General features: G+C 35.3%; 1 long non-coding RNA gene across 3 annotated transcripts in view; it reads right to left on the reverse strand.

The window, feature by feature from the left end:
* The window catches only part of LOC106887912, a 68488-nt gene that overhangs the window by 28682 nt on the left and 13405 nt on the right, over window positions 1-26401 (reverse strand). For 2 of the 3 annotated variants that reach the window (XR_001411992.1, XR_001411991.1), the window contains exons 2-3: window positions 21759-21901; window positions 15939-16229 (exon numbers count right to left, since the gene is read on the reverse strand). This is a non-coding gene — a long non-coding RNA (uncharacterized LOC106887912). Of the gene's footprint in view, window positions 1-8834; window positions 16230-21758; window positions 21902-26401 lie in introns of those variants that run through there. The other variant, XR_001411990.1, reaches the window with a different exon arrangement.

Here is a 26401-nt window from a genome sequence, read left to right on the forward strand (position 1 = left end):
GTTCTAAAGATTGACAGTACTATTTCAGTAAAGTTTATTGTTCATACTAGACCATTACAAAATGTAGTAAGAGATAGAACAAATTTGATTTTGAAGCTGACTTTTTGTGCTTAAAGCATGTGATGAGGGACAATGTTCTGACAGCTCAAGCTTACTCAAGCTTAATGACTGATCTAAATTGGAGCTTGGAGATAAAAGAAATTCTTTAGTGATGCCTCAGTTGTCATTGATTGCTATGAGCAATTTTAAAGCTATTCAAGATGAGAATTGCCAGCTTGGTTCTGAAGGAGGAAAAAGTGGTACATACAATTGGAAGATGGTGCAAATGCTACTGCATTTAAAAAAAAAAAAGAAAAGAAAAGAAAAGAAAGGGTTTATATTACTTGTATATATAGGTGATAATCACAACTACATATAGCATTATACATCATCAGGGAAAGACAGTGAATCTACAGGGTGCAATGTAAGCAGTAGCTGTGAAAGGAAAGACAACAATGAAAGGCTGGAAACATTATAAATATCAGCAGCAGCAAGATGACTGAAAACAAAATGTTCTAGGTGAAAGACAATAAGGAATTTAACTGCAGAGCAGAAGTTACTCTTCTGACTGTTGATCTCAGAAAGCACTTCCCCCTGACAAAATTCTTCCTATTCTTGCACATAACATAATATGTTTTCCATTTAAACCACCACGGTTAGAACAGCAAGTATGTAAGCAATAATAGTGATATGGCAAGATAAAATCATACACAGCCATGGCCGTCTAGGTGAGGAGAGGAGCTCTTACACCATCAGTTTGCCGGTAAAGTGTCAGATCATAATAAAATCATGGAATCATTAGAGTTGGAAAGAATCTTGAAGATCATCTAGTTCCAAACCTCCTGTCATGGGCAGAGACCACTTCCACTAGCCCAGGTTACTCAAAACCCCATCCAACCTGACCTTTAACACCTCCAGGGATGGGGCATTCACAACGTCTTGGGAGAAGGAAGTTATTATCAATGCATTCCATGAACCTCCTGGATTGCTTATGCCCTGCTGTGTTGTCCCTCCAACAGGTATTGGGGTGGTTGAAGTCCCCCATGAGCCCCCAGGGCTTGTGAACATGAGGCTGCTCCTATCTGTCTATAGAGGGCCTCATCTGCTTGATCATCCTGGTCAGGTAGCCTATAGCAGATTCCCACTGTAACATCCCCTGTCCTCCCTTTAATACTGACACACAAGCTCTCACTTGGCTCCCTATCCATCCCCAGGTGGAGCTCCATGTGCTCCAGCTGGTCATAATGAGAGAGGCTTATGTTTGGGTGAGAAAGGATTCTAACTGTTCTGTTCTTTCAGAAGTTTTGGAGCAGCTGTGTATCTTCAGTATTGCTGTGTCTTCTGGAAAGCTCACCTTAAACCCAAAAAGCTGTTTCTTAGGCAGTGTATTCAGAGCCAATAGGCATACTTGAGCACATGGGTTTCATGCAGCAAGGAATGTCTTCAGAAGTATGTGGATCTCACTGAGGCTTACTGTCTTGTTCAGAGTGGAAATTCAGTCTTCAGAGCAGCCTTCAAAAGACAATGTAAGTTGCCTTTTGCGCTCATGTAAGTAAGTGGATTGCCTACTTGTGGTGGTACAGTGAGTGCCTGTGAGAAAAATTTTATTGCAGTAAGTGGTTTGCTGGTTAGGAGTCCTGTCTCATAATCAAGACAAGGACTGGGCAGCAGGGGATTATTTTTGATAATTTTATTAGGTGTGAAATCAAATGTGGTAATAGAAGCTTTGTTAATATTTTTAGGCCTAAAAGTTACCACATCACAATTTTAAGGAACTTTATTGACTGTAGTTTATTTTAATGTTTATATTTATTCTATTTTATATTCTTTTGATGAATTCAGGTAAATAATACTATATGGTAGGTAAAAGAGTCTAAGACTGAAAATACCACTGCCATAGGTTTTATCTTTGTTGAAAGTAAATTGGTATATTATTTGGAGATTTCTGCTGAAAGTTTTTTTGTGTGTTTGTTGAACATTTTCTGTGTAAATATCACATTAGTTTTCTGCACCTATCCTTTTTCTAGCTGTAAAGATTTTTTCAGCTGTGCTTTATCTCAGAGGTAAACATAATGCTGCAGAAAGGTAATAGTTTCCAAAACGACCCCAGATTTCACAAATGTTCCAGTTAAAATATTCAAAAATATATTGAAATTTATTGAGCTAATTTCTTTAGAAAATCAGTATTGCCAAAAAAAAATGCCTATATTCTCTGTATATTCAAAATTTATGCTGAAATTTTAATGACAGAACTTTAAGATACTATATTTTCTTGTTGTGCACAGTTTGATCACTCTCCTGATCACTAAAGGATCAGCTGCACTGTGAAAATTTTGTTTCCTAATTTATTTCCCTAAAAAAAAAAAAAAAGTCAATACTGTTGTTTGGGAATTCCTATGACTTAGCCAATATCAAAAATAGCATGTCCTAACGAACATGCAGCTTGTTTGCAAATCAGGTGGACTCCTATGAACCTCCTCCTTCTCTATCACTTCATTTACTGTGTGAGCTTGGACATTTCAACTTCAAATCTTTGTTTTCCTTTGTCTGTTCTTTACATAACCGTGAAAATTTTATCTTCGAGGATTGTCTTCTTAATCGACCATCTTTGCTATAAATTTAGACTGTGGCAACTTGGAAATCAAATGAAACAAACTATTCATAAAACTTTAATAAAGCAATTCCACAAATAAGTGGATTTCCCAGATGAAAAACTGTTCAAATAACTGGATTCTTTTACAAGAGATCCACAGGGGTATAACATCAATATTTACAATCATTCTAAAAACCAAAAGAAATGGTTGAAACTGATTTCTGAACTGTCAGATATTTATTAGCAAACAAACTAGCATTTTAGATATGTTACTCAACAGATATTTAGATGTTTACATGCATTGCATTTTTGAGACAAAAGAATTTTTCTTGTCTTACAATATTTGCATTTGAAACCACCTCATTACCTTTCTAAATACCAAATAAAACCCCCCAAAAAACGCAGCTTTCTCTTTATCACCTAGGCCCCTGTTGCTTGTTGACACCCACTTTTTTTCTAAGTAATTGTAATTTTTTCAGTAATTGTAATAGCAGTTTTGGTAGGTCTATAGGATATAGTTATTCTTGTTACGTATTAATTCACTTTGCCGATGTGTTTCTCTCTGCTTTCCTGTTAGCCATAATTTTGCATATTGTGCTTGGAGACACCTGGTTTTCCAGTGTTGTCACATGCTAGAGGAATGGCAGGCATGTACAGGTTTCATGTAACAGGTTGCAACATTTTACTAGGGACATGAAACTTTTATGGATGTTTTCAGGATTCAAGGAAAGCAGTTACTCCGGGCTTACAGTGTGGCCAAAAGATTTTTGCTTAATTGACCTTCTCGTCTAGCACAGTACAGCAGGCAACCCTTACCTGACTGTTCTACAGTGTCAAAGATATTTTATTTTGGTTTGGTTTTGTTTTTTTTTTTTTTTTTTTTGTTTGGTGGGGAAGCAACTCTCTGTCTTCATCTGTGAAATCTGAGGAAGTTTCCCCTGCGTACCCAGCCTTTTTTTTTTTTTTTTTTTGGTTGGTTGGGTTTGGGTTTTTTTTTTGGTTGTTTTGTTTGGGGGGTTTGTTTGTTTGGTTTGGTTTTTTTAAGAATTGGGCTGCTAAGTGACCTCTTTTACTTATTAGGAGGCATATTCAGGTTCCTACCATTTGCCTAAATTTTAGGCAGCAGCTGAATTAGTTCTTCTGGACTAAATTACCCAAATTCTCTTTGTAGACAGTGGGTAGAGAAAGCTATCTTTAAAGCCTCTGTAGATAACAGCATCCTAGCCAGTGAAAGCATCCACCTCTTGGTGTGTTATCTAGAAATCTTAAGCCATTTGAAGACGTTAAGATCTATATTATAATTACTAAATGCAAAGCAACTTGTACAGCATACGATATTATGCAATACATTTATTGATGTTTAGGCATGGTTTGCATACCATATAGTTCATCTTGCCCTAAAAAATCAAATTTAAATCCAAAACAAATACTTTTCTGTCATTATTGAGTAATCACTCTTATCTATTTTAAAAACAATGATGAATTTTCAGCAATGTTTTTTCTCTACTAAATTGACTTTTATCAAATATATAAGTTAAAATACACGATTCTACTGCTGCTTTTTCTTTTAAGCTAGTGTATTCATTTTTCACAGACCAAATTTCAAAAAAATACCTTAAAAAGGGAAATAACTTCTTTTTACTAGTACAGTTAGGAATATTATTAATTAAAAATAAACAGGAAATGCAGATTTGTGATGCCAGAGTTGAAACACAAGTAATCTCTATTGAAGTTACCTTAAATTCTGTATTTGACAGGTTTTTATTTTTTTTAAGCAAGTGCATTTTACTTTCATAAGTATACTAAGAAATTTTTATATTCATCTAGTGGGACAGATAAAAGTATAAGGAAAAAAAAAACCTGCGGCTGAGAAGATTTTGTAATAATTTTTCAAAAGCATGTCCTGCATCTATGAATAAAAATCTGATTTGTAATCCAGACAAATTCCTCTTATAATGATAACTAATGGATGTTTTTCTTCCTTTATTCTTATGCTGAATATAGATCACACTTTCCTAGAATCAGAAGATATAAACATATTTTAATTGTGACCAGTCAAAATATACAAAATCTCTCCAAAGTTATAAATCTTACAATGTCTTGCATGTATGCGCTTCAGAAAGCAAAATATGGTTATAGAGACAGCATAACACAATATGTTTGTCCAAATGTTCTCTTTTATCTGTAAAGGATTTCAATAGCAATGAGATATATTAGGAAAGGAATGTGAAGAACACCCATAATGTTCACAAAATAGAATAAATCCACTGGAAAAAGTGTTGGAAATAGTAATATATGTTCTTATCATGTCATGAGGCTAATGCAATTTGTTATGCTAAATTTAACTTGAATGTTTCTCATTTATTTTAATTAAATAACACTTGAAACAGTGTATGCCAAACGACAAGTAATTTATGTAGTTTCAAGGGAAAAAAAATGTTTTCTGTATAATTGCCTACCAGTGTTGTCTTAATCTCACCATTGCTCTCTCTCGCTCTCTTTTTTTTTTTTTTTTTTTTTTTTTTTTTTTTTTTTTGTATGTTTGTCTTTAAATGTTTGTGAGGAATAAACTGGGGTTTACAGTTTTGAAGAATTATAATGCCTTAGGATAAATCCAAACTTCAGATTTGATCCTGGGTGGTGTGAAAGCTATTTTGGAATCTTTAATTGACTACAGGAACACTTACCAAGTATACACTGTTTCTTGCAAGCATATAGTGATTTTCAGACAAATTTCCAAAGTATTATTCAAGCTGTGTGGTTTTCTACGAGTTTTTTATTTATCAAAGAGCACAGTATGTTAAGACTATTCTATTTTACATAGATATTTACATATCAAAGGAATCACTGTGAGCTTCTTCCAGTAGGGTAGTAGGAAACAAGACGAGACACTTTTCCTGTTAGTTTTCTGATTCCCTTGTCTATGAAAAGAGTGTCTTGTTTCTTTTTTTTTTTTCTTTATGTAAGTTACTTTACCTTAGTTGGAAAATAGCGACTGCGGTGCACCTTGCAGTTGAGCTGGACTATGTTGAGGGTCCTCTGAAGAAATAATACCTTAATCCAGATCCCTCCCACAGAGATATACTTACTCTGTGGTAAAAATGAAGAGTGTCACAGCGTGGCATAGATGTTGAAAACTCCAAGCTCTCTTTTTCATATATTCATCCTTGATTTTGAAATCTGTGTAAACTCAGTGCTGGGAAAGAAGGTAGGCTTCATATTGTCTTTGTGGATCACCCCCAGGAAAATAAACTGTGCCCCTCTTGCCACAATGCAAGGACTGTTTGTGTTCACCCTGTTTTCATCATTGTAACCACACTACTTGGCAGCTGGCTTTGACCTTAGAACCTCAGGTAGTGCCCTGTGATCTAAATATTTTCATGTGAAGAAGGAAGAAGACCCAGGAACAAACTATCAAGTGTGCAGTGTGGAAATTCAGGGTGGTCAGGCCCTGCAATACAGCAGGAAATAAAATTGAGGGTATGGAAAATTATACCGCTTCAGGCATTCACTGAAGTTAAAATTTTCCAAATACACTGTAACTCTCCAGGCCAGGTGAAAGGTGGTGAAAACATGAATGAGAAAGGACAAATTGTTGTCTTCCAGAATTAAGCATCATGTATTTGTGGGTGCTACTTTAGAAGAGCTCAGCATCAACATGGAAGTCTACCTACAATACTACTAAACTACTGAAAGTCTCTAGGGGATCTTATCTTCATTCAGTCTCTATTACCAGTACCCAGGCCAGGACTGGTTAAAATAGCACTGGACATGGTGGCAGATGCAAAAAAAAAAAATGTGGTAGGCCCCAGATGCAGATTTATACACTTTTTTTGTCTCTCTGACAGCAAATATAAATAGCTAAATGAGCCTATAAGCCTATATTTCAGATTAATATTTGTGTGTCTGGCATCACTAAATCTATAAATCGTTGGAAAATTGTAAAATCCTCCTTCTAAATGTTGTGTCCCTTATAAGACAAGGCTTATTTCTGGTGGTTACTGTAACTATGAAACAATGCAGATTTCTGCAACTTTTAAGCAAGAACTAATACAAATGTCCAGAGCTGTACAGGTTGAGAAATATCTCAAAAAACAGAAAAATATTACATATTTATTTACATATTATATTACATAAAGCATTTGCAGGTATTCTAAGAATTGGTTTGGTTTTTTTTAAGATGCAAAACTCCTATATAGAAAACATAATACTTCTATGGTTGGAATGTATTTAAATGCTATTCCACCCTCTTTTGAAGTATACATATTACTTAAGAACACTTTACAATGCCAAATGTTGAGATATTCATTAAGTTAAAAATAAGAATCTGCCTACCCTTGCATTTCCTAAACTGAATCAAACTGTAACATATTTTAGTCTAGTACAATAGATACATAAAACACTGAATAGTCTAAATACCAGCAATGTAAAAGGGTACTAATTTTTCCTTTCTCTTTAATCACGTTCTAAAAGAAATGAAAATTCAAACACAGACAAAATTATTTAGTATGTCAACAGCAATGCTGGCAAAATTCTAAAGCAAATAAAACTAAAAAGCATTAGCTTTTTAATACTTCTGCTCCTACTATGTAGTCTGCATTATATCTATCCCCTGGCAGAAGCTGTTCTTATACAAGTTTTAGTACGAGAAGGAAAAGTAGATCCCGCAGAGCTGTTATATTTCCACTGCAAACTTGGTTAAGGAAGTGGACTGGCAATAACTGGACTCTCATCCTTTGAATGTGCTAGTCTGTATAACCTTACTGACTCATCAAGAAACACTTGCTGTGCCATGAAAAATAAGGGTGTATCACACTGCCTCTCTGCTGGAGTGAAGGAAGAAAGAAAAGAACTGAACCTCTGAGGGGAAAGTGAGGTACAGAGTTTGCAAAAAAATTGTAACTTATTTTTTTCCTTTTCCATATTTTTTTCTGACAAGTATAAAGGTTGTCTCCCTGGGCTCCTTATTTAGTCAATGGAGGAATATATGGTCATTCAGAGGGCTGTTCAGAGCATCTAAGTCAGAACTAGAGTATCTCACTAAGTCAGATGCTGTAAGCATCCTGCTGAGCAACAATCTTCCTGCCAGCAACAATATATTGTGTTGATCTTTGCCCAGATTAGATTGTGTGCTCATAACTGAGGGCCCCCTAGATATTGTTCCAGTCCTTTTCTTTTTCCCCAAGAAAAGTATCATATGTCATTGCTTAAGTTAAGAAAGTATGAGTGAAGTCATATTTCAAGGCCTCATTTACTAGCTGATCCAGCAGCCTGTTCTTGTCCTTCCATGTTCTGCATACTTTATTATTCTGGCTCCTGTCTCCTACATCTCCTAGTTTTCTTGTTTGTAGTTAAAGTTTTGTTTCCTAGATTCTCTACCAGTCAGTTATCTTAGTTTACCAGTGCACCCCGTTTTATCTTATAGGAGATGATAAAAAGAAAGTTGCGGCTTCCAAACTTGATTTCTTTCCTTTTCCATACTTTCTTAAAAAGCAATATAAAAAAAATCATGGGTCTCTTAGTTTAACATACTCTAGGCCTCTTCAAGGGACATATAGCAATGCCCATAACAATTTGTTCTGTGTTACAAATTATAGTACACAGCTGTTTTATTTCTGTTTTCGAGTGACAAATACTGTGTCAGGCACTTTTTAAGACATACAGTTAACCCTCATATTCAAAATAAAGGTGCACATCAAGCACATCCACAGATCACAGGTTTCCATGCGTATTAATGCACATTTTGGATATGTGAGAAGTGAAAGATTTAGTTTCTCAGGTAAATGGAATAAACAAAACTTTTTGTGTTATTTCATGAGGCTTTCAAGGTTTTAGGAACACTCCCATTTTAGGTTTCCATTGAGGCAAAACAGATGACTGGTAATCTGCATTTTTCAAAATGGAAAGTAAGGTTTTTTTTAAAGTACCATTTTTAAAGCACTGTGATTTGACTGAATGTTATTCTTAAATTAGTTATTAATTTAATAGACAGTTCCTAAGGGAGGATTTAAAAAAAAAATAATCAGTTATTAGTTGATAAACAGAACATAGAAAAAAAAACCTGAATAAGCACCTAAGGACATGGATTTATGATTGTGCTATATGTGGACTTTCATACTTCTATTTTTGATTTAAAGCCACAAATATAATTTTTTTGGGGGGGTACAGATAAAGAAAAGGAATAGAATTGGGACAGGTGATAATAAGTTCAGAACTGCTTTAATACAGACAAACCTACAACTGCAAAAACAATATAATCCTGGATATACGGCAATTTAGGAACTAACATATACAAAAAATTCAAAGAAACCATTGATTCAACATATCACAATACATAGGGTTCAAAATAAATTTTTATAAGCCCCACAACAAATGCTGGTTTGAAAAAACTAAACAAACAGATAAGGCAATTTATAAGAGAAAGAGGATTCAGTTAAGTAGCTTAGCAGGCATAATAAGGGAAACTCTTAGTCTTAAACCCTCCTTTTCTCTTAAGCATAACCTATTGCAAACATCTGCAATTTAGGGCTAAAAGTCTAAAATACAATGTGAAGCCAAATAGAATAAAGTTACTGAAATAAATTCTGAGTAATTTAGCTGGTGGTAGAAATAAAGTCTCTTGCACTCAGTGAAGTAAAAATGTAAAATAACAGATGCTTAGAAACTTTTTTTGTTGATAAAAGTTGCATATAACACACATTCACAACAAAAATGAGCCTCTTCGCAGTATTTTTCAAGCTAGCTTGAACTTTTAGTCCCTGCTCCAGTAAAGTCAATTGGAGCTTTGCCCTTGAGTTTGACAGAGGCAAGCTAAGACATTAAGTTTATAACTTTTATATTGTAGACAACATTATAGCTTGTTTACTCACTGTCTACCAGCAAAACCAACATTGATGCCAGTAAGCATTCTTAAATTAAATAGTTGCTTTCCATGGGGATCAACTTGAGTTGTTTCCTTAAATCTGACGAGCATTTGGATGTTTTGCTACTTTACCTTTATTTATATGTTCCTAAGATGTCCTGAATAAAATTGAGCAGCTTGGCAAACTGGCAGAGCTCAGAATATAGATTTTAATTTGTTTTCCTCTCAAAAATATCTACCAACATGCTTTTCAGAGAATTCAGTATTAAAACATTGCTGGAATGTCACCTAATATTGTAGACACTCAAAAAATTGCAAAATTAATGCTTATACAGCAGCATATCTCTTGCTGTGTGTGCGTGTGCAGCCCTGAAAGCATACATGCCTGCAAATAGGTACATTATTTTGCTGTATGAAATGCAAATTTTTTTTAAATTGCTACACTATGGATTTTCTAAGTAGTGTATCTCCATGTTTTCCAATCACACCTTGCTATCACTAGCTTCTGCTCCAGCACCAGGGTTCATTACAGCCTCCTTACTTTCTCCCTTTATTTCTTTGCCTCATACCGTTGCCAGCAGCTCCAGTAATGTTGGCCAAATGCCCAAACCAATAATCTAAGTTGAACTCTGCTGCCTTAGCCTAAAGCTATAGGGATGTCTCAGCACCATGCTCCTCAGGGCTTATGGTTCACTATAAACATAGTCCAGAGTAAGACAAGATGGCCCATCACAGAACAAGGAACCATCGAGGAGGGATTATTACCTGGGCTCCGAACCATGCTGTGTCTTGTCTGGAATATAATTATACTTCAGTACTAACATAGATCATACTGTTTGAGGACTGCTTAAAAAGACGCAGTAAAAATGCAGAAGTTTCCTTTTTTTTGTATTCTTGAATAACTCACAGTGATGTTAGTGTAAATTTTAACTATATACAAAGATGTTGCAAGCATCTTTTTACATTAAATATAAAACATTTAAATAAATAAACTGTACATTCATTTTAGTGTCAGACTTTTTCATAATTTCCTTAGTGTTTTTATGTACTGAAAAACTTGAAGAACTGAACACATTTAAAGAATGTAAATGTGATGTTCAGTGCAGCATCACTTGGATTATTTAACAGATCCAGATGTACTGCTGTTGTAATAAAAGTGTCTGACCTCTTAACTCTGAATTTGCTTCTCTCAGTAAGAATGAAGCATTATTTTTGCGTAGCCTTTGTTATATTCCTCAGAAGTAACTAAAAAGAATCCTTATCCTAACAATACTGTATGTACTGCTTTCCCTCACTACCAAGAACTTCTTTTCTAAATGCTCCAAGCACTGTCTCAGTGCTCCAAGAAAGAACACTAAAAGATACAGAATACAAAACATGAACAGCATCTCAAACATTTGTGTCAAGGCCTTGCACTCTGAAATTTTGTATTGTAACACTGACTACTATGTAACTCATCGTACCTACTCATTCAAAGAAGGTACTGCAGAACTACACAGTAAGACAGAGACACTGATATGAAGGTTTTTGTCTTAATTTTTAAACAAATCAAATACTTCTGTATATGCAAGTTAACTTAAAAATTATTATACTTATATTCTAAATTTCAAACAACACACAATCAAAATAAATCATGAAGATTTTTGCATTGATTCTTTATTTCCAGTTACAATAAAGAGGAGGAGGAAGATACAGTGGAATTGAAAAGCTGGAGCAGAAAAGCTCTTGACACAATTGCATAAATATTTTATTAGAGGGAAAGAGATTTAAATTCTCCCTTGGTAGAACTCAGCTGGGCTACTAAAAGTGTATAAAATTCCTTTCCTCACTTTTGTGGTTGGACTCGATGATCTCTGAGGTCCCTTCCAACCACTACGATTCTGTGATTCTGTAAAGGGGCAAAATGGACAGGTGATGTTTGCAGACCTGACACTTGTGGAATTCCTTCTGAGCACACTTCCGTGGTGCTTTGGATCTCCTGGTGATGGTGGCAGTGGGTATTTCCACATGGGTTGGTGATGGAGGGAGCCTCACCTTGTCTACATCAGTGTTTGGTTGGCCTCCAGAACCATGAACAGTAAGAAAAACTCCTCCCCTCTTAAAGGCAGATGTAGTCCCAAGTTTCAGTGTATGTACATGTAATGCAAAAGAGTTCATTGCCCAAGAATCACTTTCCAGTAATACTAGTAAAGCAGCAACTACATTTAGCAACAGCAAGTTGTAATTGAAGGACAGCGATTCGTATCAGTCCATGGAATAGACTGACATTCCTGGGTCATTCTTCCTCTCCCTCCATGCCTCTCCTCGACCCATTCAATGCTGCTGCTCTAAAACAATCAACTATTATGAAATCTAGGTGCTGTATTAATAATTTAGCATTTTTAGTGACCTTGCTCTCTTATGCTGAATTCTGTTAAGCGCTAAAAGGCAGATATTCAAATGATGAAATGATGGGTCTCGATGAATGATTTGTGAAAAGTAATCACTCATTCCTGCCTTAGGTGTAAAACTGAGGAAGATAGCTAGACCTCAGCCTCAAACTGTTATTTCTTGAGATGTCTCCTCAGTGGATCTCCTCTCCCTATAGTTTGTAACACTTAAATGCAGTTTCATTCTATCAAACATAATTACTTTGATGCCAGGAAGAAATAGGATATAGATCAAATAATGAATTATTATTTTGAATTATAACTTCTCGTATAAACTTTATTATACCTTCCCTGTAATGTATTTTTCAGAACTAATAATGGAGCTTTGATAACTCAGCTCACTTTGACGACAGTAGGTGCAGGAGCAACCACACGAACAGCTCAGCTGACAGGCCCAAGAGGGTGCTTATTCTCAGAAGAGAGATGCTGACTAATGCATGTGAAATTGCTGAAACAAATATAGATGAAAAAGATATATGTGTATATCTTCATACTGGTACATAGCCTGAGTCTTGGCTAATTTAAACCCCACTAAGATGATTTAAACTAACCTGTCTGGCTTAATCCTAAAATGGATTAGGAGTGTTCACACAATCTGCTAATGACGTCCAGCTATTAATCCACTTGAGCTGACAGGTTAGTATCAACCAATTTTGAACTATACTGTATTAGTGGAGAACTCCAAATCCTTGTGATTATTGACTTAATTGGATAAAAAACACTATATCAGATGTTCTGGGAGCAATTTCTTAGACCTCAATGAATCACAAGGCACAGGCAACATGGGCAAAAGCAGCTATCAAATTGAAGAACCGTATGTACCTATTAAAAATAATTTGTTTACTCTGCATGGACAAATCCTGTTGCCCAAGGATACTTCTTTTTGTGTCTGGTACTTGAAATATAGATTGTATTTTGATTTTTTAAGTGTTCAGGTCTAAAGATTATTTATTAAAAGGGACTCCTTTAGTAAATAATTAAGGATAAAACAACATCTACATAACAAATTAGTTCTTGACAAATAAATCCTGTGAAGGGAGTAAAATCGTGTGAAGAGATCTATCTACATAAGGATTACATAAGATTTGCAACCTCTTAGACGAGGTTTTCAATTAAGACCATCTATGCAATTACTGTAGATGCCATTTTACTTGAAGGAACAAAAACAGAATAAGGAGCATAGCACCCCTGTGATCACGGCTCTGAGGGCACTCACAGCCCTGCTTGTCTCTGATCAAACCCCAGGACCTATGGGGGGACCCAGGGTGGAACTTCCCCCAAACTGTCCATGGCCCAGGACCCCACGTCAGGCCCCTGGGGCTGTCAGCCTGTGCAGAGATTTCGCAGCAGGGCCTGTCTCCAGCTCCCAACAGCTCTGCCCTGCCCAGCCATGGGCCCTGCCGAGCCGAGCCAACCTGCAGGCCAATGTCCCAGCCCATCCTTGGCCAGTCCCCATCCCCAAGGAGGTGCCCCATACCAGGGGCTGGGGCTGCCCTGGTGTCACCCTGCTGTCCTGCTCCTGCCTTGGGGGTGGGATGGGCCCTGGTTGCCAGGCTCTACCCTGACAGACTGGCTCCCAGCAAGCGGCCAGCCTGTACTACACCTTGACACCTAGACAGAAATCTCTTTACTAATTCATGGCTATCAAATTACTTCTTTAAGGAAAAAAAGTGATCATTGGAATTGTTGGAATTGTTAATATACTTTAATGTTGGGAAAAAATACATATTAATTGGTAGTATAATAACTATACTTCAGGCATGAGTTAGTTTGCTATTACTTTGCATCTACATCTATTCACGGAAGATACTGATCAGCAAGGACAAAAAGCAGAGATCATAAGGCACTATAAGATTTTGGAGCATAATGTCGGTAGGCTTTAGGCTCCTACTTCAAATACCAAAGGGGCACAGTGGACAATTTGTGTGTACCACTGAATAGAAACATTCTAAAAAAGAAGACCGGATGCCTCTTATAGCACTTCCCAGTAGCGATGTGGATTTTATGAACATTTTCAGCATGTTCAGCTCTAAACTGTTACAATTACAAACCTATTATAATTATCTGAAAGAGTTAATTTTATCAAAAGTATTTTGCTTAGTTGACAAAAGTGACCTTCAGACAGTTTTAAAAAATGAATCCTTTATCCTATTGATGGCCAAAGAATTTTGAAAACCATTAAGAAGCCAGACAACCTTAATGGCTGAGGTGCTAAAGAAAAATCTTGAGAGACAAAAACATATTAAACTGTATTAAGTGTGTGAAAGAAACAAATCAATAACTTTAGCTTGGACAAGCAGTATTTCTATTACGTATTTTTATGCTCAGATATTGCACACGTTGCTGGAATGGTAGAACACTGGCAGGAGTCTACCCTCCATGAAGCATAAAAGAGGAAACAAAACAGCAAGACTGGGTAGAAAAACGAAATGAATGATTATTAACTGAAGCCTCTGATGCAGGTAAGGTATGTTACCAAAACCCAAGTACAATCAAAAATAAATTCTTTATTCCTACAGCTGCTTTGTCTTCAGCTCTCTGCACTTAGTGGTTTGCAAATAATGATGCAGACTAGGATAAAAAAAAGTTTTAGTATTGCAGTGTTATGCTGGCATGGATTGTCTTAAATGCAAGTTGTGAACTTATTGGTGATATTTTCAATTGATTTAGTTCCTTAAAATAACTGAAAAGGAACCAAGTTTTCAATTATTTGAAAAGTTGCCATGTAAAAAAGAAAGATGAATGGTTTTTGGTCAAAAATGTACCACCTTTGTTTTTCAACTGTTGTATTATTCAGGAAAACTGGTAAGTGCAATTTTACTATGCTCACAGTAAGTAATTTTTAAAAAACTTTTCTATAAGAGTTTTCTAGTTCTGCACTTCCAGTAAACCTGCATAATTCATGTGCCTCTGCTACCTTTTGTTTGGTTTATTACCAAATACCCCTAAGACCCTTACCACCCACTCCTTTTTAAACCTTTCAAAGCTGAAGTATACAAGAAGAAAAATCTTCTGAGGGGATATTATTTGAAAATTTCTCCATGATACAGAAACCTTAAACCCTAATGCTAGACATCAAGTATCCAAAAAAGGGTACAATATTATCTTCCTCCAATTTTGAGACACATCAGGCTATGAATAAAAACTCAGCAAAAACTTTTGCAAAATATTGTAAAAGCTTATCAAACTGTTTCACAAGGAGACAAAAATTTTATAGAGTCTTATCAAGATGCTTGTCTTACACACAGTGATTTCTGTACTTTTCAGCTAGAGGAAAAATGTACTTCCAAGAGTAAGCCAATCTTTAAAGCACCTGAGCTCGCTCTTGGAGTTGTGGAAATGATCACTCTCTAGTATAGATTGCAAAAATTATCAAAGCTACCTGACATGGCTGCAAACTATTTGTATTTCAGTTTCTTGCTAATCTTTTCACCTTCTAGGATCTTAGCTATATCCCAGAGGGATAGCTTTATTATTTTTATGGGAGGTAGAGAGGGCCAGCTTTTAAAAATTCTTTTGAGACGGCAAACACAACTCATCTAAAAGTACTAGGGTGCCCTTCTGAAAAAGTTAATTACCATTAAAAGTTATCAAAACAAAAAAGCATGGACTGCTGTAGAGAAAAATCAAAGTGAAAAAGTTGGCTAAAAGGAGATTAAAAAATACAAAATAAAATTACTGTGTCATCAAAAAGATAATGAAGTTTAAAAGAATGATAAAAAAAATCATTTCATATAACACTTTATAAAAAAACGCAGTGCAAGTCAAGCCAATAAAAAAAAGTTTTTGAATAGGAAGTTACTAATTAGATAGTGTTGAAGGCAAAATTAACATTTACATTTTATGATCTGACAAATAAAAAAAAAAAAATTCTCTTAGCTGTTAGTCTGATTTTATCAGCAATACAGGTACAATAGTATAGCTATATTACATGTTATTTTTCAATCAACAGTCCAGAAGCAGTACAGTAGTCATTCGTGCATGGACATTCATATTAAAAAAGAATGTAGGATACCTGATGTATATGCTATAAATGTGTTTTTATGTTTTTGGGAGATACCAGGCTTGCAGGTAACACCCCTAGTATCCATGTAACATGATTTGGACTTGACATACACAATGGCAGCCACATCTCCAGCTGTTTCTCTTCCTGTCGTTCAGTTCAGTCATTGCCAGGTTGAGGTCTTGAGTCCACAAATTCTTGTTCACATCAGTAACTTCCTTAATGTCAGTGAAGGTATTTGTCTGATTAAGCATTGGGAATGACAGGCTTCCTTTGTCCCTTCCAGCAATTATTATTAAATATCTAGAAAAACAGGACAGAAAGCTGTAACAGATGCCTTTCAGTTATTTTTTCATGACTCACAAATTCTCACTTAGTTGCTAGCAACATCTTTACAATCCAAATTTCAAATAACAGGATTTAAAAACTAGAGTATATGATCATAAAAGCCCTTTCTGTTATCAAGCACTATCAATGCTCTCAATACTATATAAATATTGTCTTTAACACAAGGAATTTTCCCTGCCGATCACAGATGATAGATAATAGCTTGGAAGACATTCTGATGGACCCATTGATACCAATGGGGATAATGCTATTTGAAACCTGTGAGACAAGTTCTTTGTTTTGGTTTGTTTTGTTGGTTTTTCATTATTATTAAAAAGACTTTGCAGGAAAATTCCATATTGTAAGGAGGATGTGAATTAAAAGTGCTATATTTTTCAATAATTTTCCTTCTCTTGCAGTTTGTCATTGGGTATGCCTCACACGCAACTGGGACAAATTCAAAGGACATACGTAGCTTATATATATATGTATCTCCAATGAGAAAAATAGTCATAAAAAACCAGACAATTAATTAAAGCACCTCCAATTCAGAAAAGCCATATTAAGTTATCTAATATTAAGCATTGGCACAAATACATGGTGAAAAATTAGGAATGAGGAAAAACAATAAAAATAAGGATGGTGACAAAGTTTGGGGCCTTATAGGCCACGGAAGACACAAAGGTAAAATCCTTGTTTGTTATACCTCACTGAAAGTATAGCCTTCAACACTGGTGAGTAGCAGAACAACTATTAAGCTGATAAAAAAACTTTCAAAGAAACTTCCCAAAAGAACAAACAACGATCATTAGGAATTTTATTGTCAATCTGAAACAGCTGACTGCCGTAAAATGTAGCCATAAAAAAATAAAATATAGCTTAAATCCCCCATTTGCCTAAGCTTGCAGGAAATGAGAAACTTTCACAATTGAAATGTCAACTAATGATGACATATCTATAGTCTGTTTGTGACTAAGTACAAACAGAGTATCTCCTTGTTGCTTCCTTATTTCACGTTTTACTAATCTGTGCTGATAACAATACTATAGCTCACAATGAAAATGTCATTTATTTGCAGAAGCATTTTTTCTATTTGAATGATCCATTGAAATTCTGAGCTTTAACTTCACAGTAAAATAGAACACTATTCCTATTTTTCTCCATAACATTGCAAAATATACTTTGGTGTGCTATTTCCCCTTCATCAATCCCTCTCTGAAAGAATATTTAAGAAATATTTTAAACGTACTAGGTGGACTCTCCCTGAGTTTTATGGCAGTTGTAAATGTCAAGGCTTTTTGCTTGATGCAAGCCAAAACTCTTTGTCTTCTTCATGCCAGATCTTTCACGTACCTAAGGTGCCTGCTGTAATGTGAGAGAGCTTGTGCCTTCTGCCCGTGAAGGATGAAAGCTGGACTGTCATGCTATGCTGCTCTGGGAATTTCAGGCAGCAGCGTGAAACTGTGCATAATGGAGGTGAAAGGATGTGGTTCATCCAGAGGGCATATGTGAGGTCAGAGCCTGGCACTCTCGGGGAATCCTCTTGTGAGCTCAGAGGTGGTATTTTCAGGGAACCCGGAGAGGACCAGTAAGCTCTGTATAGTCTGAATGGTCAGGAGATGTTGTCCTAAGGGAACTTCTGAAAATGCTGTAATTGGGCAGAGTACGTGCAGTCATTAGATCTCTGCATAATAACCAGCAGCTTTACGTCATGCTGACTTCCTATTCACAGGCTGATTAAAAGGCCTAGTGACAGATGAGAGGAAAAGCCTGTGACCAACTCCCTTCATGTTATTTTATATAGCAGCTTGCTATTTTAGTCTGCTGTTAAGACCAGACAGCACTCACCACTTACGTGTTCTCTGACCATAAAATAAAAAACATGATGTACTTACAAAATAAAATTGTATTATTGTATTCTTGAAGATTACATACTGACTCACTAAAATATTTTTCTTTTCAAGGGAAAGGTGGGTTCCACTGAATTTTTCAATTATTTCATTTCCTTTATCAGCTGTTTCTTTGTTTAACAATCTCAGCCACTTCTTGCTGTGAATTTGTACACAGAACTGTGTGTAACAGTTATTTTTATGTCCATAGGTAGACTGGTGAAGAAAACACTTACTGTCATTAATAATTTCTGTTTGTCTAGAAAAGCTAATCTTTAAATCCCTTTTTGAGGGCTGGTCTATAAGCTACTGCATTAAGGAAACCTTTAGTGCTTCCACTTTATTCTGGCTGTTTCTTTGGTGCTATTCAAAGTCTCAATGAAAAGCCCCTCTTGCAGTTCTGCAGTTAAAACAACAAAGCACTGCCTATGTTTCTTCTTTAACACAGCTCTAAGGATTTATTCTTTGCTCCTTTATTCTTTCTTTTTCTGAAGTTTGCTTGTCCTTTTCCCCTTTAAAATCTCTTTATCTAAAGCTGAATTAGTTTTCGCAGCTGGTTGGCAAACTGCCATCATTTTTGCTCTGACACTTATTTGTCAATTTCCAGTTGCTTTCAAACTTTTTACTTTTCTTAGCTTCTATTTCTTTTTCTTCTTTCACAGTTTCAGTGATTCAAGTTTTAGTTGTTTTAATAGAAAGGGAGAGAGAAAAATCCCTCCTGGGAGGGAGAAAAGAAGCCATTCTCTACAGTGACAAAGAGAAAGCAAAAATACGATGAGATTTACCCATTGAAGGCTTTTAAATAACAAACTTTGTGCTCTATACAGATACTTATAATCTGATCCTTCTTTCAGGAAGGTAGCAGGTAAATCTGTTATAGTATTTATGTTCTGCCCTACGAGATAAGAAATTTGTAGATCAATTTTTTAATAATTTTTAGACATTTCACAGGCTACTATTTTGCTTTATCACATCTTAGAGAGACCACTGTAGTTTTAAAACACTGGAGATTAAGGATTTATTTATTTATTTTGAACACTCCTGCAGATTAATTTCCTGACTCAGGGTATATACAAAAATTGCTAACCTCCATTTTAGGATTCTACTCATAAACCTATTAAAACAATTTTTTCAACCTTTACTTAATATATACTACAGATTAATACATTTTGATGAGAACTAGAAAACAAGATAATTTTGATTTCCTTTATTCTTTCAAACTTAACTTCTCTTATGTATAGTTTACTACGGATGTTGAATTTCAAGCATCTCATAGGCTTTTGTACCAGCAGAAATGAATGGAGATAGAAAGAGATCCTATGAACAGTATCACCGTCTTTGATTCTCAGTATAGTGGCTTATTTAGGCACTATGCAGCCATTATTCTGCCCCCTCAAATAATAAGAATAGAATATTTAGCAAAACTGTCAAGGAGTAAGGGCCTAACTATCACATATTTATTTTCTATTCAGTATTGTTCAGTTTTGAATCTCTTGAGCCCAAGGAAAAGGCAGCATAAACCTTCCCCATCAGACTGAGCCCTTTCTGACTACTATACAATTATTATTGCAATTAGTGTTACTAATAATTACTATACTAATTACAAATTACTATTGTATGGGCACTGTACCTTCACTTTCTTTGGAAGTGGAATAGAGTATTTCCCGAGCTGCCAGAATGCAAATAGTAGGTGTTTTTACCCTCCCTGTAGCCACAACTTAGTGGAGTGGGTTAGGGCGCTGCATGTATTGTCACATCTTGACAGTTTGAATAGTTAAAGCAGATGAAAAGAAAGGGCATATCTAAAGAAGAGCTTTCAGTAGCCTTTCTTATATGTGAGGTCCTAGAAATTGGCTGGACTAACTGTGAAGTGAATACTGGCAGCAGCTGTCCAGTAAGTGGAAAAGTAAGTAATGATTACCCTTGTGGTCTGAGTTACTGCAGGGCAGTTCCCAGCTGACTTAAATTGTTAAAAGTTACAGCCTAATTAAACCTCACTTCTAGCATCAAGTATTTCATTCTACATATCTGAGACAATGTCTTGTGTGTGTCTATTCTTGTTATTTGTTCACTGCTCTTCCACTTCCACACATATGGTATCATGCCTTTTTCCTTTTAATTCCTTCTAGGTCTGTGCTTAGACAAATCTTTTGCAGATGAAGCAAATCATATTTAAAGATTTAAAGCAGACCTTTAAAGCTGAATTAGGTGAAGAACCCAGGCCAATAGATTACCTACATAAGTCTAACATTAGACTTTTTAGCTATTTATAAATTAGACTAACTTAAAATTGACCTTTTTGGAAAAGAAATGAGTCATAAAAATGAATATTAAAATTGCACTTAGAATATCATATATATATAATGTATTAATACACATTAAAAATACTAACTTCATGAATTATTTCATTTTATTGCAGAGTGGTGAAGCAATTGTTTCAACTAGTTTATTATTATTTTTTAATCATATTAAGATGTTTTGAACTCGCTTAAACTGGTGTCAATTTTTTTAAGTTTTATGCTAATAAAGTTGATTAAATATATTTAATGCACCAGCAACAACCATAGTAAATCTGTAGGAAAGCAGTATAAAGAGCTTTAAAACACTTGCATACTTAGAAATAATTTTAAAAGTTCTTACATAATATAACTGTATTGGTGAGAACTGTATTCTTATTCTTAAATAAGAAGTTTGAAAAAATTTAGTACAAATTACTGTCATTTTGTCTAATTTGGAGTCTTCTGGAGTCCATTCCTCTGATATATTACTTTTACTTTATTTCAATTTAATATTTTAATTTAGGTGTAAATGATTAGGAAAACACATTTAGCTTCGAGAATATAGAAGCACTAAGTATATGAGTTCATATTTCATGTCATTTTTTGTAGGCCTGAAGAAATTATATTTTAATGAGATAAGTTGTTTTATATATTTTAAGGTTTATTTTAACCAATCCATATGATACCCTGTTCAACTGGCTGAGTTTTTTCCTGTGGAAAAAGCAGAACAGCACCATCTAGTCAAAGGAAATATAACAATATTTTGGTTTGGGGGAGTGGGGAATGGAAACTCCAGATAAGTTTGACTGGTAAAAGCCATAATATAGACTAGATCTGGGCATTTGAGCTTGCAGCCCTACGATCCTTTTAATGTAATTATTTTTAAAGTAATTTTGTATTTTTTTTTTCCTAACCATGAAACTGGAAAGAATGAAGATTCAAAGAGAACTGCATTTTGTGCTTTTAAACAACAATGTAACAATAAGTAATAGGTTGGTAATATCTGTGTTGACTTAATTTCTCCATACAAACTAATTTTCTTTTGTCCTTGCTCTGGTCTTCATAGTCCTCTCTCTTTAATACTGTTTCTTTATCAAGCCTCCCAAAGTTTCCTCATTGCAGTTTGTCTTACATTGTCACTCCTTTCTTGGCATAATCTTTCCTGCCCCACCTCAGTGTTCAACTTACTCAGTCTCTGATGATTTCAGAGTTCTGCAGGTCAGCTGACACCAGTCCTTTTACTAACCCATTTCACTTTCTCCTCTTTCACTTTCCAATCACACAGAACTCTTACCCCATTGCTTTTTTTTATTGTTACTCAGTCTCACACTTCTTACCCATATGATCCCATTTCTACTCCAAGTTCCCAGATTTAGTCACCAGGGTTCTTTGCAAATTCGTTTAGTTGGTTAATTCTAGAAGAATCATTGATTATATCCAGTGGAGACACTTGATTCGAATACAAATCTGCAACACATTTCTGGAAGAGTAACAAGAAATATTTGTAATAATTATTGAAGACCTATTGTGAAACCGGGTAATTTCTGGAAAAAATCAGTCAGTTTGTTTGCCTGAAAGTGGTCTGCTGTTTTCGTGTCTAATAAAGAAAAGAAAAGAAAAGAAAAGAAAAGAAAAGAAAAGAAAAGAAAAGAAAAGAAAAGAAAAGAAAAGAAAAGAAAAGAAAAGAAAAGAGAAAAAAAGAAAAGCAGCCTTAAGGCACTAGTATTGTGATTCTGCTGTTGACAGCAGAAATAATTCTGGAATTTACAGATGCCAACAAAACCATCCAACCACATATAAAAGTATCAAAAAACCACTGTCAACAGAGGGAATCTCTAAAATATGTAACAGCACCAAGAAATGTTTTCCAGATTTTGAAATATCACATACTAAAAATGTCTACCTGCCAAAGTACTGCTCTAAAATACTCTATTTTACTTCCAGTTTTTACTCCCTGGACAAAGCTTCCAATGAATAAAGTAGCTTCTCTGCTCCTTTTACCCTCTTTAATTCTGAAATAGCCTGTCCTGAATATATAAGCCAAGTCTTTTGTCTGTCTAATCAAGTCACAGTTTATAAGAAGTCTCCAGCATTTCAAAGGAGAATAAAAAATACAGATTTTTCAGTGCATATTTCTGCATTGTCTGGGACAAAAATAAAGAAACAAGAAATAAGCTGACTTCTTTTAACAGAGGGATTCTGATCTCATATCAAACTCAAGTGGGAAGGAAAGACCTATAGAAGGCAGCAGAGAAAGGGAGAGGGACTCCTATAAGAAGCTAGATTTAAGAAAGCAAGCATGTACACATCTTAATGGTTGTTTTTTTTTTCATCTGATCTATAATGTCTGCAGAATTATCTACTAGACAAGAAGGAGAGTTGTACACTGTGGTGTATCTTTCTCAGAAAGGTTATAAGTTCATTCAGACTAAGAGAAGCTGAGATAATAGCTGGTTTAGGGCCAAACCATTCAAATGTTGATGGAAACGCATTTTCTATCTGAAATAAAGCACTGATAAGGCAACATTAATTCCCATTACAGAATGTTTCAAATGAACTAGCTAAGTAATTTATGCTCAGAAGTCTCAAAGGAACTAGTGAATCATTGCCAATTTTTAACTTATCTTGGAAAAGTGGGAAACAGTGAGACCTGCAAACATTGTCCCATTATCCAGCAAAGGACGTAACACAGAATAACAAATAAGCTAGCCTGACCCTTCAGTTGAGGTCCAACAATGGATCTGTTACCTTGGAACTTTGCTGGTAATGAATTAGAGACTACAATTATAATTGTTACTAGTCAGATAGCTTTTTTTGTGAGATCTCTTTCTGTTTGATTTTGTTTTTGACTGGAGAACAGGTGTGGTAAACAAAGTATGTACGTGCACTTGGACTTAGATCACTTACTAAATGTAGTGAAGGTTTTTTAATTCAAACACTTCCATTTTATGGAATTCGCAGGTATGAGCTAGAGGGATTAGAAACTGTTCTTTTGATATTGATATCCAGGATCTTTTGGATATTTTTCTTGTTCCAGTTCTAACCGCTCTCTACATATATTTTATGGGCTTCTAAGTACGGTTTCTGAATCCTTGAAGGGACAGGCATGGAAAAGGTTAAATATAAATTGTATGCAAAAGTAAGTCAAAAGAAGAAAGCTATTGTAACTTGTTTAGATTTGTTACATAATCCCCCAGGAAACTGGGAATTGGGGGGGATGAAAGATATCAAAGTTGTTAAAAATTACCTAGCTTCATCAGTGAGTATCGTACACACTTTGAGAATTATCCAAAGATTCATAGGTTATTAAAAAATAAGGGATAGGTTACTATTATGTTAATCTAAATCAAGTTATTTAAATGGTTAGAATCCAGAAAAATCGATTTAATACAGCCAAATGAAGAAGAAAACAATTTGAATTAAAGAATTATATCTGTTTATATCTATAGAATGGCAGAAACTGCCTTAAAAAAACAAAAAAAAACAATTACTAAAATTAGGTTTTAAGTATTATAATAGATTGCATCCTCAACTTGATCTTTGTGTGCTTTTGTGAAAAGAAGGCTAACAATATATTTGAATGGATAACAGAAAGGAATGGAGATGGGAAATGCTGGAGAGGATATGCCAAAAAACCCCAAACCCAACTCCTGCCCAAACCAAGATCACATGGCTGGGAATTTTGCATTATGGTGTGAGGAGTAAGTAATTAAATTTATCTGGTACATTGAAGGGATGTTTAAGTGATGGGTTGCTAAATGTATATAAGTGTTTAAACATGGGAATTATATCTGACAGCACAGAGCCTTTTGACCTTGTGGTCAGAAATGGAACACACGCTAATTACTGGGAATTTAAATCAAAATAATTCTTCTAGAAATAATTTCAGGGAGACCTGAAAGGGTCATGGTCCTCTTAAAACAAAATTAGGTGCACTTTCATCTAACTTGTGGAAGACATTCTACTAGTGGGAAGTATACAGGACCACACTGAAAAGTTATGGTGTCCTTTCTGGTCTTTCAGGGCAAGACTGTTGCCCCGCATTTTTGGGCTTGGAAGGAAAAGTAGAGAAATTTAAAGTTATGGAAGACTTGATTGCCCTCCTCAACCTCATCTTTTCACCTCAGAGCAGGGCAGAATGTATAATAATGTTTCATAATTTAGGCCTTAAAATAATTTCCTGTAGAGTCAAGATGTTTTTGTTTCACTTGATGTATATCTGTACTAATATATTGTGGTTACAGACTGTTGATTTTTCCTTTTCTCTAGGGCACAGAATGGTGATGGTTAGAGAAAGGATCACAGATACCATACTGTGAGAAGGAACTCAAACTCATTGTTGTCTTCATTTCACTTTGCAAAGGTTTCTTCCCATCTTGCTTTGCAGAGCACCGTGGAGTTTCATTTTCCTACTAATCATGGATACCGCTCACCCTTGTCACATCTAGTATAACTGATTATTTTTTCTTCAAGAAGCTGGATGCTTTCTAACTTTTACTCAGGATACATCTACAAGGGTCTTCGTCTTAGTCTGACAAAATAAGTGCAAAATTTCATGACTTGTGATGCCAGGCTAGATGATCTATTTGTGATTTTTAAGTAAAGCATATTAAAAATGTAAAGCAAATGGATAAGCAATCTGCATCATTAGGAATAAATATATATATATGGATTTATTTTAATAAGAAGGAAAGCAGAAATATTTTAAGATTGTACTCTACAAGATGTTCTTCACTGTTTTTTTAAGGATAAAGTTTAAAACTATCATTTTATAAGCTTTCTCTCTGTTGTGACAGGATTACTTCTGCACATCTGTAAGTAAACCAGAAAAAGGTTTCTTTAAAAAAAGGTCTGACAACTCAGTCCTCAAATATGAAAGAAAGAAATCTATAGATGTGACACAGGAATTCAGTAGCAATGCAGAAGCACCTTTTTGTCTGGAAACCTTTTCCTTTTTATCATCTTCAGATGGTTTCTTCTGGCCCTTAGTGACATATGCAGAAATTGAAATAGCAGAACTGAACAGCCAACTGCCAAAATTATTATCCAGCTGCTGGTACTGAAGAACCAGTGTCTTGAGGAATGTGCAGTTACTTTATAAGGCAATATCCACAAAGGGAACCTCTCCTAATCTTAGACAGCGATTTTTTTGGATCATGAGGTGAGATGTTTTATATTATTTGTGATCCTTCATACTACCATAAAAGTTCTTATAAAAGAAAAGCAATTGGCAATCTCTTTGAAATGCATTCAGTTCAAATCCTTCTTCAGATCAGATCTTGTCCCCATTTAACACTACAGGCAGGAGAAGCTCTATGAAACTTATGTTCTACCTCATGAAACCTGATGTTTCTGCTGTTACTTTGGTAGCCTTATTGGACAACAGTTATGACACTGAACAGCGGAGACAGTCTATTGCTGAATTGCATTCTGGCCTCTGTATTTGTTTCCAAACAAAGGGAGAAGAAGGGGAATATTGTTGAAGACCTACCTAAGCACCTGCTCCTTAAGTTATAGGGCTGCAGGAAGTCTGCCCTTCCTCAGCCTTATTATTCAACTTTGTGTGGAAAGCTTTGTTTAGCTGTTGTCCTGAATATGTCTTTTAAACATTTGAGTGAAACTTTATCAGGTATGTGGTGCATATTAAAGGTTGGAGGCCAAAACTGAATTTTTGTTAAGTCTTTGTCTTTTTTGTGTAGTGTACACTGCTTATACTCGTGGTTATTTAGTGGCGGCGTTTTTAAAATAGCTATTTAAGATGGTAAAATTATTTTATTTTGGGTGGCCCATGAAGTGTGATTGTCCACACAGGGAGACTCTGTGACACATCCATGGATGGTAGGTTGGTGTGTTGTAGACCTGATGCAAGACTTGCAAGATGCAGGAAGGATGATAGTGATGTCAGCTGCGAAAAAAGCAGCCTGGAAGTACAACTTAATTTGATGACTTCACACTAGCAGTCTATAAATTTAATTTCCTC

The sequence above is a fragment of the Calidris pugnax genome, unplaced genomic scaffold (genome assembly GCF_001431845.1).
Source record: "Calidris pugnax isolate Ruff unplaced genomic scaffold, ASM143184v1 scaffold56, whole genome shotgun sequence".
Taxonomy (NCBI): Eukaryota; Metazoa; Chordata; class Aves; order Charadriiformes; family Scolopacidae; genus Calidris; species Calidris pugnax.